The following is a 12173-nucleotide window of genomic DNA, read 5'->3' as shown; positions in this document are numbered from 1 at the left end:
CTGTGCTTAACTTGCTTGCTGTATGAAGGAGCAGAGGTAATAACATCTGACCCAAGACTTTAGGGATATGAACTTCTCCAGGTAAAGCAGAGGCTGTCTGCCAGGAGGGATGGATGTGAATTCATGTGAGACAGCATATTCGTGTGTGTGTGTGTGTGTGTGTGTGTGTGTGTGTGTGTGTGTGTTTCCTTCAGTGCGCATATGTGTGTGAGGTTCCTTCAGTGTTAGACCCTGATTTCAACTGATGAGCCACGAGAGTTTTCATCAAAGTTTAACCTGTTCCCCAACCCCCATGTAGAGAAGAAAGAATTCTTCTGGCCTGAGAAGCAAACATAGGGAAACAAATATTTTCTTTTCTACAAACAAACTAACTGCACTGAGCAAGTAAGATAAGTCAGCAGATAAAAGGGCTTGCCACCAAGCCTGTCAACCTGAGTTCAATCCTCAGGACTCCCGTGGTACAAGGTGAGAAACACCTGCACTTAGCTCCACACATGTACCATGGTGCACACACACATAATAAAAATAAAATAATAAATCAGTACCCCGTATTTTCTTATTTGCTTTGCTGAACAAGACAGGATGGGATGAACACAAAGAGTGTCATTGGAAATCCCCATATGGCAAGGACACATTTGAAGCAGTTGGCCTTTGACATATAATTGGATCAGACCTACTGCTGCCTCTGAGCGTGGAGTACAAATAGCGAGGAGTAAAGGGTGCTGAGCTCTGGAGGCAGGGGATGTGATAGCCAAGCACACGTGGAGGCCTTCAGCAAGTTCTGCACCTCCTCAAAGTTCTTATCTGAGAGAAGAAAATACAGAGCACGTTTTAGTGTTTCAAAGGATTAATAAGACTCTAGATTCACATCTGGGCACAAAGCATAAGCAAGCGGCCCTGTTTTTCCCGGCCCTCCCTCTCTGCGGAGGACACACCCAGGAGCTTGTCTTGCTTCTGTTTTTTCTTAGTTCTAGGGTCACAGATTACTGAATGGTCAGAAGTAACTGGGTCAGTTGCAGTCTTTGGCTAGGTTGCTTTTTGTGATGATGTGGTTTGGGCTATTTGTGTGTGTGCGTATGTGTGTATGTGTGTGTGCGTGAGCACGTGTGTGTGCACAAATGTGCCTATGTGAGTGTGTGCATATGTGTCAGTGTGTATATGTGAGAGCGTGTGTGAGTGTATGTGTGTTTGAGAATGTGTGTGTGCAAATGTGTGTAAGTATGTGTGTGAGAGTGTGTGCATATGTGAGTGTCAGTGTATATGTGTGAAACTGTGTATGTGTGTGTGCATGTGTGTGAGAGTGTGTGTTTGTGTGTATGTGTATGTATGAGTGTATGTGCATGTGAGTTTGTATGTATGTGTGTGCTTGTGTGTGAGTGTATTATGTGTATGTGTATGTATATTTATGTGTGAGTGTATGTGTGTGTGTGTGAGTGTGTGAGTGTATGAGTGCATGTGTGTATGAGTGCATGTGTGTGAGTGAGTGTGTGTGTATGTGTATATGTGTGAGTGTGAGTGTTCCTGTGCATGTGTGAGAAAGAGAGACAGAAACAGAGGTTAATCTTGGGTTTCATTCTGGGAGTCATCCATCTTGCTTTGTGAGACAGAGTCTGAGTCTCCCTCCCCCTCCTCTCTCTCCCTCTTTCTCCCTCTCCCTCCCCCTTCCCCTCCCCCTCTTTCTCCCTCTCCCTCCCCCTGCTCCCCTCTCTCTGGGGTCTGAGTTTCACCAATCAGGTGAAGCTGGCTGGCAAGGAGCCCAAGGGATCTGCCTGTCTCTGGCTCCCCTGTATGGGGGACAAAGCGTCCATGCCAGCCTTTTACAGGTGGGGGTCAAACACAGGTCCTTGAAATTGTACAGTGGGCACTCTGCCGACCAGGTTACCTCCGCAGCCCTCTAATGCACACTTTGCAGCTAAGGGAAAGGTAGCCAGCCAGTCGGGACCCAGAGCTCAGTAGGAAAAGGCACATCCTAGCTCCCCATCTGCCCCATCTGCCTCCATCTTGGTCACAGTACACATCATCCAGCCTCTAGGAGGGAAGACCACAGGTGGTAACAGACAACACTGGAGAAGAAGGTCTGCAGGTGCAAAGCCACGAAGAGGCTGAGGCACATGACCCAGACCACAGGTAAACCTTGCCCACACGGGTGTAGGCTGTGCTTCCACCTTCCTTGACGTCAGTATGCACAGAAAGTCATCAGCAAAGGAACAGGATGCCCAGAGACAAATGCGGTCAGCAGCCTTGGGAAGGGCCCAGACCTCACACAGACACAGTAGATGCCAGGAAGAGCTATGCCCAGGTACCACCCAATGCCAAATCCCCCCACTTCTGCCTTAGTCCAACCTCATTCGGGGATGCTCTACAGACTGACTCCCCACCCCCACCCCCGAGGACCTTGAAAGATGGACCATGTGTACTTTCTGTTCCTGGAAGGAACCTTTAGTTCATATGTGCATTGCAGCTGGGGTCTGCACAGGGTTTCCTGACTCCCCATCCGTCTGTCTCTGAAGCTTTGTCCTTGCGTGTCCAGGGAAAGAGTCTACTTCTGGCCCCATAAATAACGACGACACATGGGCGTAGGCATAGCAGCTTGACCAAGAGGCTCATCATGGGAGCCCTGGATGAGACCCAACTCCTGCCCTCAAAACTGTCAGGGGAGTCTTTCCTGACTCAGAACCCAGTTTTCTTTCCAACTGCACCGCATGGAGACCACTGCAGCTACAGCTTGACTAGATGCTGCCGTTTGCATAGCTGGCTGGATAGGCAGCCTCATTCAGGGGGACCCCAATACTGGTGTACAGAAGGTGTTCTCAGCATGCTTAGAAATAGCCAGCTTCCCTTCATAGGAGCCTCGGAAGTCCAACGAGGCCCCAGTTGTTTTCTAGAGTCTGTGAGGCACCATGTCTCCTCATCTCAGTTGGTAAAATGCTTGCTGGTAAAGCAGGAGGAGCTGAGTTCAGTCCTCAAATCCTGCTGGGTGCAGGGCAAGTGAGAGGGTTCAGCAACTCAAGGTGCTTGCTGCCAAACCTGATAACCTGAGTTCGATCCCTGATATGGGGGGAGGGAAAGAACTGGCTCCCACTAGTTGTCTTCTGACCTTACATGTACACACATGTACATACAGTAAATAAACAGATAATGTGGAAGAGGAGGGAAAGGAAAGCTGGATGTGCTGGGGGAAGTTTGTAACGTGTGTGTGTGTGTGTGTGTGTGTATGTGTGTGCGCACATGCGTGTGCAAGTGTGTTTGGGTGTGTCATGTACATGGTGTACACAAACACATACCTAGGTACTCCTCTGCCTCTGACTAAGCAACCCCAGAACAAAGAGTGTCCATGTGTCATACACGGAGCAACAGGCCCTTTGAAAAAAGACAAAGGGGGCTGGAGAGATGGCTCAGCGGTTAAGAGCACTGACTGCTCTTGCAGAAGACCTGAGTTCAAATCCCAGCAACCACGTGGTAGCTCATCATATAAATTAAAAGGAAAGAAAGAAAGAAAGAAAGAAAGAAAGAAAGAAAGAAAGAAAGAAAGAAAGGAAGGAAGGAAGGAAGGGAGGAAAGAAGGGAGAGAGGGAAGAAGGAAGGGAGGGAGGGAGGGAGGAAGGAAGGAAAGAAAGAAAGAAGGAAAGAAAGGAAGGAAGGAAGGAAGGAAGAAAGGGACAAAGGAAAAAAGGAGGCATCATTGCCTCTCTTAGACTTAGCTGAGAAGGCCTGAGGAGAGGGCAGGAGAAGCCGGGGCAGGAGAACCTACCTTATATTTTTGGTTGAGCCTAGCCTTCCACTGCTCGGCCATCTCGTCTACCTTCCAGGAGGTTGTCAGGTAGCCTTGGGAGCCTGCGGCTGACAGTGTGGTTGCTGGAGACAGAGTTTTGTAGCTCAAGGCTTGGGAAGGACCATTTGTGGATGAAGAACGGGGAGAGGGTAACCCGGAGGGTTGGCTGCACAAAGTAGGTAGAAAAGCGGGACTGACGGGCCTCAAGTGTGCACCTGCTGCTTCCTGGCTTCCCCGATAGCCCTCCTTCACTCCGGCCTCCGTCCGGTACACTGCACAAGAGGCTGAGCCTGTGAGAACACACGTCCCAGGAAGCTGGGCAGCTGGGAGAAGTGAGAGCCTATGCTGTTCAAATGTCTCTCCCTGGGCCTTTCTCTTTCCCAGTTAGTCCTTCCCCACATCTGCCCTGAAGCCATGCTTCCCTCCCTCAACAGGTTGAGGATGGGGAGGGGAAAGGCTGTGTAGGATGATGGGGCATGGGAAGGGATGGTGCCCTGGCTTGGACAGCCTTAAATAGGAATGTGATTTTTTTTAAAGATTTATTTATTTATTAATGTATATGAGTACACTGTCACTGTCTTCAGACACACCAGAAGAGGGCATCAGATCCCATTACAGATGATTGTGAGCCATCATGTGGGTTGCTGGGAATTGAACTCAGGTCCACTGGAAGAGCAGTCAGTGCTCTTAACCGCTCAGCCTTCTCTCCAGCCCATGCCTCCTGCCTGGACCTCAGCAATGTGGTACAAGCAAGAGCTTCCTCTAGAACCCAGGCCCCAAGAGCAGAACCTGAGCAGCCCTGTATGTACCAGAAGGTAGGCGACTCCACCACCCAGCACCAGCCTTCGCCTGTCGCCCTCCCACCCAGAAGGAAAAAGCCAAGCGCCACCACTACGGTCATTCTGCAGTGGCGCAGCAGAGCCCATTTTAACTCCCACCACCTGCTGGCCCATGCCATGCACTGACGCAGAGCCTCCCAGTCAGGAGGAAGCTGAGGAGGCCCGCACTTCTTCTTTGAGGTTTGTGTTGCAAAACTCTCCCTCACTCCCAACATTAAGTCCTGTTTTTACCCTCACAGCTACACGCCAAATCCCATCTGTGTCTTTCTAAAAATGGACAACCGAAGAAGCTGTGACTCACCCGTGAAATGACCAAAGAGAAGCCTACTGGCCCAGTGTGTGCTGCTCTGCGTGATGGGAAGACAAAGAGCCATTGCTCTTGGGGGACAGCTAATCCCCCAGCCTCTGTTATTTCTAACTGAAGGAACCATGCCATTGTGCAGCCCAGGATGTACACCCAGGAGGATGGCTCTGTGGGGCAATGTCAGTACCCCACAGACTGAACCGAAGGACAGAGTGACCAGGGCTGACCCAGTGGGCAAAGGGCTTACTGTGTACCAATGATAATGACCTAAGTTTGGCTCTCCAGCATTCACGTAAAAGCTGGGTGTAGTGGCAAGAATCTGAGACCCCAGAGATGAAGGGGCAGAGACAGATGGACACTGGGGGCTTGAAAGCTAAGCAGGCTAACCAAACTGGTGAGCTCCAGGTTCAGTGAGAGACCCCATCTCAAAAAATAGTGACGAGCCATAGTGGGGGCTGGAGAGATGGCTCAACAGTTAGAGGAGCTGGGTTCGATTCCACCACACATGTCTATCAGTAACTCAGTCCAGAAGAAGAATCAGAGATGATTCTGGCCTCTGTGGGCACTGCATGCATGTGATGCATAGACTTACATGTAGGCAAAACATGTTTACACATAAAAATAATTTTTAGGGGGCTGGAGAGATGGCTCAGCAGTTAAGAACACTGACTGCTCTTCCAGAGGTCCTGAGTTCAATTCCTGGCAACCACATGGTAGCTCACAACCATCTGTAAAGGGATCTGATGCCCTCTTCTGGTGTGCCTGAAGACAGCAACAGTGCATTCACATACATAAAATAAATAAATCTTTAAAAAAAATAATAATAATTTTTATAAAAAGCCATAGAGGAAGAAAGATTCTCAATATCAACCTCTGCCCTTCACACAGAAATAGGCACACATACACACAGGCTGCTATACAAACAGGCTCTTATATACACAGGCTCCTATACACACAGGCTCCTATACACACAGGCACACACACACACACAGAGGCTCCTATACACACAGGCACACACACACACACACATACACACACACATACACACAGGCTCCTATATATACAGGCACATACACACACACATACACACAGGCTCCTATATACACAGGCACATACACACACACATACACACAGGCTCCTATATACACAGGCTCCTATACACACAGGCTCCTATACACACAGGCACACACACACAGAGGCTCCTATACACACAGGCACACACACACACACACATACACACAGGCTCCTATACACACAGGCTCCTATACACACAGTCACACATATACACAGGCTCCTATACACACAGGCACACATACATACAGGCTCCTATACACACAGGCACACACACACACACACACACAGGCTCCTATACACACAGGCACACACACACACACAGAGGCTCCTATACACACAGGCACACATACACACAGGCTCCTATACACACAGGCACACACACACACACACACACACAGGCTCCTATACACACAGGCACACACACACACAGGCTCCTATACACACAGGCTCTTATACAGACATAGATCTCCCTATGCACACATAGACCTCCTACACACAGATCACTACATCTATACATACACCCCTATACACACATGCATGTATACATACATATATAAATGTTTTTAAAGAGAGGAATAGCAGCCCTGTGTGGTAGCCCACACCTTTAATCACAGCTGGGGGAGGGGGAGGGGGAGGTGATCTCTGTGAGTTTGAAGCCAGCCTGGTCTATATATTGAGTTCCATACCACTAAAGCTACATAGTGACACCCTGGAGAGGGGGGGGGGGAGAGGGAGAGGGAGAGGAACAGCCATGAGTGTCTGTCACGCAAACCCTGTGATAAAGTAACCTCAGCCGGGTCATCCACGGCCTTCCATGGCCTTTGGTCTGAGCACTGCCCTGCAATATTTAAGGAACCAGTCAGTCTTTCTTAGTTAGAGTCACACTACTATGATGGTGTGGCCTGACAGACTATTAGAGTCCTACGGAATAAGTCCAGATTGACAAAGTCAAGCACATTCGTTCCCTGACAGTGTCTGAAGCTATTTTCTCCTGCCTTCTAGCCATCTAGCAGGGAGGGTCGTTGGCTGGGCTCCCCGGTGTCTACTCTGGGCATCCCCTTCCTATTGATGGAGGAGGCTAAGAAGCTGTGGGAGGAGAGGAGGCATCAGAGGCGCAGGAGGGTTCCAGACACCAGCCTCAGAGAAAAGGACCAGCCCTCTAAAACTCGCTAGCGGCCCACCCTCTGCTCACACACACCTCAATTGGTGATCATTTGTTTCACTTCTTAGAAAAGATCTCAAGGTTGTGGATTTGGGACACTTTCTTCAGACGTTGTCCTTGGAGCTGGGACCGTAGCTCAATTGGTAGAATGCTTGCCTAGCATTTACAGACCTCAAGTTCAACCCCCAGCATCACATGAAGAAGGGGAACAAGCCTGTCCTGCAGGCTTGAAGAGATGGCTCAGTGGGTACACAAGCATGTCCTCATGTGCGCTACTGCACAAGAACGAGGACCTGAATCCATATCCGCAGCACCCACATAAAAGCCCTGCATGGCAGCAGACACCTGACATCCCAGTGCTGGGACGGCGGAGCCAGTACAGCTGAATCAAGCTCCAGGCCCAGTAGGAGGTCCTGTCTGAAAACTGTACGTGTGTGTGCAAGTATGTCAGACTTATCTGCATACACACACACCCACGTGCACACACAAAGTGAAGACAATTCAGCTTAGGTGAACAGTTGTAAAGACTGTTCCACAGAAAGAAAACCAGACTGTCAAGTCATAGAGGAGGAGCTGGGGTCATGGCTCAGTTGTCAGAGAGCTTCCCAGAATACACGAAGGCCAGGGTTCCCACCCCAGCTCCTCATAAACCAGGCACTGCAGTGCATGCCTGTGATGCAAACACTTCGGAGGTGGAGGTGAGACAAGGAGTTCACGGTCATCGTTCATGAGTTTGAGTTCCAGGCCCCTGCTGGAGTTCCTCAGATGGAAGGGCAGTGTTCATCGCTGTCTGGCTGCAGTCAAGGCAGAATGCTCCAGAGAATAAAGGGACGCAGAGAAAAGCAGGAGCAAAGATGATGCAGCCCAGGGAGCCCGGGGCGCAGCTTAGCCCAGGGAGCCCGGGGCGCAGCTTAGCCCAGGGAGCCCGGGGCGCAGCTTAGCCCAGGGAGCCCGGACGAAGCTTAGCCCAGGGAGCCCGGGACGAAGAAGCTTGCTCGGGGAGCCCAGGGTGTAGCTTAGCCCAGGGAGCCCGGGAAGAAGCTTAGCACAGGAAGCCTGGGGGCAAAGCTTAGCCCAGGGAGCACGGGGTGCAGCTTAGCCCAGGGAGCCCAGGGCGGGAAGCCTGGGGTGCAGCTTAGCACAGGAAGCCTGGGGGCGAAGCTTAGCCCCCGGGGTGCAGCTTACAGAGCTGGGTCCATCACACCCAAGCTCCTGACCTTTCCATGGTGTAAGCCAGTGACCGCCCCTCCTTTTTTACTTTGTTTTTACTTGGGTTTCCATTATTGTGGTGTGAAGCATTGATCAGTGAGGCCTGGGGATGTAACCTTGCTCTCAGATAGCTTCTCCAGAGACTAGAGTGGTCCTCTCCATCCTTCCTCAAAGGGCGGTTACTAGCAAATTGTTTATCCACACAGTCACACAGTGCACCCACCGGGGCCTTTGTCTTCCTGGCTCACGCTCATTTCTTTCACTGTAGAAATTAAGATGTATTTCTTATTATTTTATGTGTACATGTGGGTGGGTGCCCACATGAGTGAGTGAGTGAGTGAGTGCACACGTGAGTGCACACGTGAGTGCAGGTGCCTTCGGAGGCCAGAAAAGAGCACCGGATCACTTGGAGCTGGAATTACAACCGCTATGAGCTGCCCATATGGGTGCTGGGAATTAAAGTCTGAACTACCTCTCCAGCCACCCACTCCAACATGTGTGTATATGCATGGATATGCATGTATGTACGTGTATGTGCATATGGGAATGCATGTTCAAGTGCACATTTACATGTGTGCATATCAAAAGTTGTGTCTTCTTCAGCCTCTTTCCAATCGTAATTTTTTTTAAAAATTTTATGTATGTGAGTACACTGTAGCTGTCTTCAGACACACCAGAAGAAGGCATCAGATATCATTATAGAAGGTTGTGAGCCACTGTGTGGTTGCTGGGACTTGAACTCAGGACCTCTGGAAGAGCAGCAGCCAGTGTTCTTAACCGCGGAGCCATCTCTCCAGCCCCTCTTTTTATGTGGGTTGTCAAGCCCATGTCCTCGCACTTACAAGGCAGTACTTTACTGACTGAGCCGTCTTCCCAAAGCCCTGAGAGGTGTGATGCCTTCAGCAGCTTAGATCTACCCTAGGTCATCACTCACTATCGATGCTTTCTTTTCCCCGAATCATGAAATCTCAGCTGGGAAGGCTGACTGGGCATCACCCACCAGAGCAGTAGAGTAGAGCAGCAGATAAGCCCTGCAGGTGGAAGTCTTCAGATCACCCCAGAGCTCACCACTACTGAAGGATGAGTGGGTCCCCTGAAGCACACACCCCACCCGCCCAGGGTGTGTTCCTCTCACCTCTCGGCAGCACTTCACACCCACTGCTGTTCAGACGTACTTAAGCTTGTAGCCTTCCTCAGGAAACAAAACCACTCCCCACCTTAGCCCTCTTTCAGAGAAGTACAAGCCCTCATGATTCAAGGCGAAGGCCTGGCCGGCAGGCCGGGCACACTGTTCCTTAACCCCCTCTAAAGACTGGTTTATCCACTGATTTGTTTGCTTGTCTTTGAGACAGTGTCTCATCGTGTAGCCCTGGCTATCCTGGAACTTGTTGTGTAGACCAGGATGGCCTCAAACTCACAAAGATATGCCTGCCCCCACTTCCCATGTCCTGGGATTTAAAAATATGACCAAGCCCAACCTTTTTCCATTGTTTTTGTTTATTTGCTTGTTTGGTTGGCTGTTAAGTTGGTTGGTTGGTTGGTGCCAGGCAATGGTGGCACACGCCTTTAATCCCAGCACTCGGGAGGCAGAGGCAGGTGGATTTCTGAGTTCGAGGCCAACCTGGTCTACAGAGTGAGTTCCAGGACAGACGGGGCTACACAGAGAAACCCTGTCCCAAAAAAACAAACAAAAAAAAAGTTGGTTGGTTGGTTGGTTGTCTACTCACCCACCTGCCATGGGTCATTATTCTAATCTAGACATAGCGGAAGGAAGGAAAGAAAAAGAGACAGACCAAAATGGCTATTGCCTCTAGCCATACAACCAGGAAAGGGACACCGTATCCAGACAGAAAGCTTTTAGAGCCATAAGAAGGGATTTCTACTACTTCCAGCTAAGGAAGAGCCATTGAAGACCTAGTGGGAGCTACAGTCCCACCCTCACACAACAGTAAAAGAGGCCTCTGGCCCCAGGGATCGCCAAGTCCAAGAGGGGCCTGGACTTCTGCCCTCACCCTCCGTAGCAACGAGCAGAGCCCTCCCTTCTGGGCTGCCGTCATCAGATGACAGGTGAAATGAGGTCCAGGTAAGATCAGAGGCTCACACCAAAGATCCCCACGCCCAAGTTCCAACAGAAGGTCACCCATCTCGCCAAGAGCCAACAAGGTCTGAATGTCAGAGGACAGTGGCCAGAGTACAGCTCTGACCTGTTTGGATGGTCTGACGAGCAGTTATAACTGCTGGGCATAGTGGCATACACATTTAATCCCAGCATGTGAGAGGCAGAGGCAGGGGAATCTCTATGAGTTCAAGTCCAGCCTGGTCCACGTACCAAGTTCCACGGCAGCCGGAGCTACATAATGAGGCCAGTCTGAAAATAACAAGATGTATTTTGTTCTTTATCTCTGTGTGGGTGTGCGCTCTCTGCGTCTCTCTCTAGCTCCCTATCTCTCTGCCTCCTCTCTGTCTTTCTCTTTCTCCTGTGCTCTTTCTCCGTCCCTTCCTCTCTGTCCTTTTTATGTAGGTCAAGCTGTCCTGAACCTCTCTGCCCTGGATAGTTTTGTGTCCACTTGACACAAGCTAAAGTCATCTGAGAGGAGGGAGCCTCAGCTAAGACAATGCTCCATAAGACTGGGCTGTAGGCAAGCCTGTGCAGGAGGGAGCCTCAGCTAAGACAATGCTCCAGAAGACTGGGCTGTAGGCATGCCTGTGCGCATTTTGTTAATTAGTGATTGAGGGAGGAAAGTCCAGCCATTTTTGGTGGTGCCATCCCCAGGCTGGTGGTTCTGGGTTCTATAAGAAAGCAGGCTGAGCAAGCCATGGAGAGCAAGCCAGCAAGCAGCTCCCCTCCATGGCCTCTGCATCAGCTCCTGACTCTAGGCTCCTGCCCTGCTTGGGTTCCTGCCCTCACTGCTTTTGACGGTGAACTGTTCTATGGAACTGTAACTGAAATGAACCCTTTCCTGCTCTAGTTGCGTTTGGTCATGTTGTTTCATCACAGCAATAGTAGCCCTAAGTCACTCTCCATTCCCGGCCCTCTAGCCTCTGCCTCTCAAGGGATGCGTTGATTGAAGACACACGAGACACACTCAAAGCCCAGTGTTACTGGCCATCTTAGAGATTTATTTTTAAGCTCCCCCTGTAGTAAAGTTCTTAGCAAGCAGTTCTCCATGAAGGAAGCAGACAGAAGCCTGGGGACTAGAAAAATAGGAACCCCACATGTCCTATATCTGCCAGCCAGACTGGCTGACCTATTTCTGTGAGAGGAATCGGGAAGTCTCCATCGCCAAGACTTGGCAGTGCTGCAACCCTCAGCAACCAGCTGAAGAGGCTCTGCTCCCAAGCGAGGGAGCCTGGGCTTTGCACACAGGATGACTCTAGATCCTTCAGGCTCCCAGGAAAACAGGAACCCAGGCCTGTGCTTCTCCCTAAGGCAGCCGTATGAGAAACCTCCTAGAACCTCCTTGTCCAGCACCTACAAGTTGTGATGATCTCTCCCTCCTGGTGAGAAGGGACCTTGAGGTTTCTCTGGGCTGGGCCAGAAGTGGGCCATAGAACAGCTGAGGGCATATGTGCCACACGAGAGTCTCCTGAAGTGGTACCATCTTCATCACCTCACCTACTGACAAGCCAGGGTCTAACCCCAGCTCTGCCACCCACGAGCCCTGCAGACAGACAAGGGTCCTGTGGCCTCTCTGGGCCTCTGTTTATTCATGGAGGAAATCAAGTCCTGCCTGGACATGGAGGTGTATGCCTATACCCCCAGCAATTGGGAGGCAGAGGCAGGAGTTCCAGGCCAGGCTACATAGTAAAAAC

Source organism: Mastomys coucha, unplaced genomic scaffold (genome assembly GCF_008632895.1).
Source record: "Mastomys coucha isolate ucsf_1 unplaced genomic scaffold, UCSF_Mcou_1 pScaffold23, whole genome shotgun sequence".
NCBI classification, from domain to species: Eukaryota; Metazoa; Chordata; class Mammalia; order Rodentia; family Muridae; genus Mastomys; species Mastomys coucha.
The sequence above is the reverse complement of the archived record's forward strand: the minus strand, read 5'-3'. Positions refer to the sequence as shown.